The sequence below is a fragment of the Nycticebus coucang genome, chromosome 11 (assembly GCF_027406575.1).
Source record: "Nycticebus coucang isolate mNycCou1 chromosome 11, mNycCou1.pri, whole genome shotgun sequence".
Classification (NCBI taxonomy): domain Eukaryota; kingdom Metazoa; phylum Chordata; class Mammalia; order Primates; family Lorisidae; genus Nycticebus; species Nycticebus coucang.
The window spans coordinates 95321475-95324785 of NC_069790.1; the positions used below are offsets into that span (position 1 = coordinate 95321475).

At 36.8% G+C, this 3311-nt stretch overlaps 1 non-coding gene across 1 annotated transcript; it reads left to right on the forward strand.

Moving 5' to 3' along the window:
• Positions 1-1370: 1370 nt before the first annotated feature.
• Positions 1371-1478, forward strand: LOC128560554 (U6 spliceosomal RNA). The gene has a single exon (XR_008373049.1). It is a non-coding gene; the product is annotated as a U6 spliceosomal RNA (small nuclear RNA).
• The last annotated feature ends 1833 nt before the right edge of the window (positions 1479-3311 follow it).

Sequence of the window (3311 nt, forward strand, 5' to 3'; positions counted from 1 at the left end):
TGAAGTACTATTCAGCTATAAAAAGGCAATCTAGTATCTTTTTGGACAACCCATGGGGAACTAGGAACCATTCTTCTAAGTGAAACATCACAAGAACAGAGAAACAAGCACGTCTACTTAATACCAAATTGGACCTAACTCATCAGCACTTAAGTGCTCATATGAAAGTAAATCTCAATGAAAATCAAGGAGTGGATGGGTAATTCATACTTCTCAGGTGCAGTGCACACTGGGTGAAGGGCACACGTTCATGGATAACTTTGACTCAATCTACACAAAAGCAAAGTATGTAATCAAAATATATATACTACACACTACTCTGAAATTTAAAAAAGCCATTCTAACAGGAAAGAAAAGCATTTGTTTATAAAAACAATTATATATTTGTTTACAAATATACTATGAGGTTGGCCCAGACTGAATGTACCCATAACAATTAATATTGCTTGCCTGATTCTGAGAAATTGCTATTGCCTGAAGTATTACCTCTTCACTGCCTGTCATTAAGAGTTTTATTCTGTCTTATGACTGTCCGTTTGTATCTCCCACATCTTTACTAGATGGATTCATAGTTCTCTTCATTGAGAAAATATTCCACTGTTCTAAATTAATATTCATATTTATCAAATAAATAAATTGATAATAGAAAGCTCAATTTATATTATTAAGGGGTCTACGAGTATTTTCCCATGGTGCTTCCTGTGGAATCAAGGTGGGCACTCATCAGGATCCCTCCCAGATGCATCATGTCTCGCTGATGGTATTTCAGCTGGGCTTGCCCAGCCTTGTAGCACAGGGTGATGGTTGGGGTAGAGGTGAGTCCTAGAGTGAAAGTCCAATTCTGGGGACAGTGAAATCAGTGAAATACCTACTGTAGGCATGTCAGAAGACATACTTCCCTAAGTAAGCCATATTAGACCTTATATTCTATTAAAGGTGACTTAGGCATTTGATGGTAAATAATGATCTTTTATATTCTACCTCCTACAAACTGACTGAAAAGAGAAAGTGTGGGATATTTATGTTATAAAATACTGAATAGAAGCTAACATGAAATAACCAGAGCTCCATGTATTAACATGAAAACAAAAATTGAAAGTGTTAAGTTTAAAAGGTAAAAATTTAAAAATGTTAACTTGTAAAAAAAAAATGTTAACTTGTAGAAAAAATATCCACATGATACATGTCTATATAAAAACATAATACTACCTATTGTCCATAATTGTGCACACACACACATATATATAAGAATACACACACACATATATACACATACCTGGTAAAGTTATAAAAACATGGAGAAAAATCTGACCAAATGTTATGACATTTTAGACCTAAAAATATTTCACCAGTTACACTTAAATCATCCTGTGCTCACTTCAGCAGCACATATACTAAAGTTGGAACGGTACAGTGAAGATTAGCAAGGCCCCTGTGCAAGAACGAAACAAATCATCCCACAATAATGGCATATTTTAAAGTGTTACTACAACTATGTCTTTATATTAGGGAATAGTCTGTAGTGGGAAAGTGGGGGGTCATCTTGTTCTGGAATGACATGAGTCTGGTTGGGTCATAGTCTTCCTAATCAGTCATGGCTCATCACTCATATGACCTTATAAAGCAGCAGTTCTCAACCTGTGGGTTGTTCCCACAGGAACTGTATTAAAGGGCCACGGCATTAGGAAGATTGAGAACCACTGTTATAAAGGCTTAGTCCCTCATTTAAATAATTAATCCACTGAAACTGGATTGTATTTTGAGAGTGCTTTGATCAGATCTCTGTTTTTCCTTCAGGAGAACTGCTTATCTGTGAAAAAATCTATCCAAGGACCTTTGGGCCATTACGCTGTGAATGTGACCTCTGCAGCCAAGCTCTGTAGTCACAGTCTTTGTAATAATCATGGAAGATGTGTTCGAAAAACACCAGAGTCCTCCTTCTATCTGCATATGCCTGGAAATAGTGGCAAGAAATATGTCGAAAACAAGAGTTTCAGATTCGTCATTTCAGAAAACATTAAAGTAAAGACAATAACGCACATGAAGAATGGATTTGTGTGTCACTGCTATTACGGCTGGCATGGACAGTCCTGCCACTATCACACATCAGATCTCATGAGAGGGAAGAATAAGGCTCCTAAGGCTAACTTTAATTTATTGGCTTTTCTCAGCCTGAAATTTTGTTACCTCCTACTAAAATGTTAATTTTTCCTTGAAATACTGGAATAAAAATGTTGAATTTTTCTTTAATTGCAAGCCTCTTCTAAAATATGTATTGGCTTTAAAGTAAAACACACACACACACACACACACACGGTAGTTGTTGACTCATTCGTTGATACAGCAGTTACTTACTGGATGCTTACTTACTTCGTGCTAGGCAATAGGGATAAGGAAGTGAATATGTTTCCCCTTTGGGGAGTTGAAATTCTTGTGGGAAAATGAACAATAGTAAATAAACAATAAACAAAAAATACATTATATATCTGGTGGTAATAAATGCTGCAGAGAATAATAAAGCAGGGTACAGGGATTAGGGAGTGTAAGAAAGTGCATAATGCAGTCGAATAAGTCCTCTGTAAGGAGAAGACCTGAAGGCAGGAGCAGCCAGTCACACACGTATGTGGGGAAGAGCATTCTTTGAATGTGGAATAGTAGATGCAAAAGCAAACTGATGTTTGGTCTCCAGGGATTGAGAATCCCTAAATAATATAAGTGACCCCAGGACACTAAGTTACAGGAGTGAGAGGGAATATATATTAAATGTTGTAGGGCTCAACATTACCCAAAGTATCAATAGGAACCTTAGAAATTCATTTGCAATCACCAGTGACAGAAGACAAACTCCATTAGACTCTATAAAACGGAATTTACTGTGGGAAATCTTTGATTTGATACTTGTTGGCTTGCTAAAGTACTGTGTAATGTACCGACGCAGTTCATCGGTTCTCTATGCACAGCGATTCATGTGGTCACTTGATCTGACCTAGCTGTGATCCACATCATCATCTACACTGAAGACTCAAAAGAGATTATGTTAATAATACCATAAATACTATTTCATCCCATAGTTTAGGAAAGATATTCTCCTGCATGACACCTTCCAATATTAGGCTGTCATACGCGTTTGGTCCTGACATCCATGCAGAGCTTTGATAGGTGGATCACACTCTGATTCCAATTTCAATTCATTTGCTTGTCCATTCATTATTATGTCAATTATTTTGGGGAGAAGTAAAAGGTAAAGGGGCGATGAAATACTGTGTATTACAGTAAGCTACATTGCAGGCTATCTAACGTTTCCCTATTTT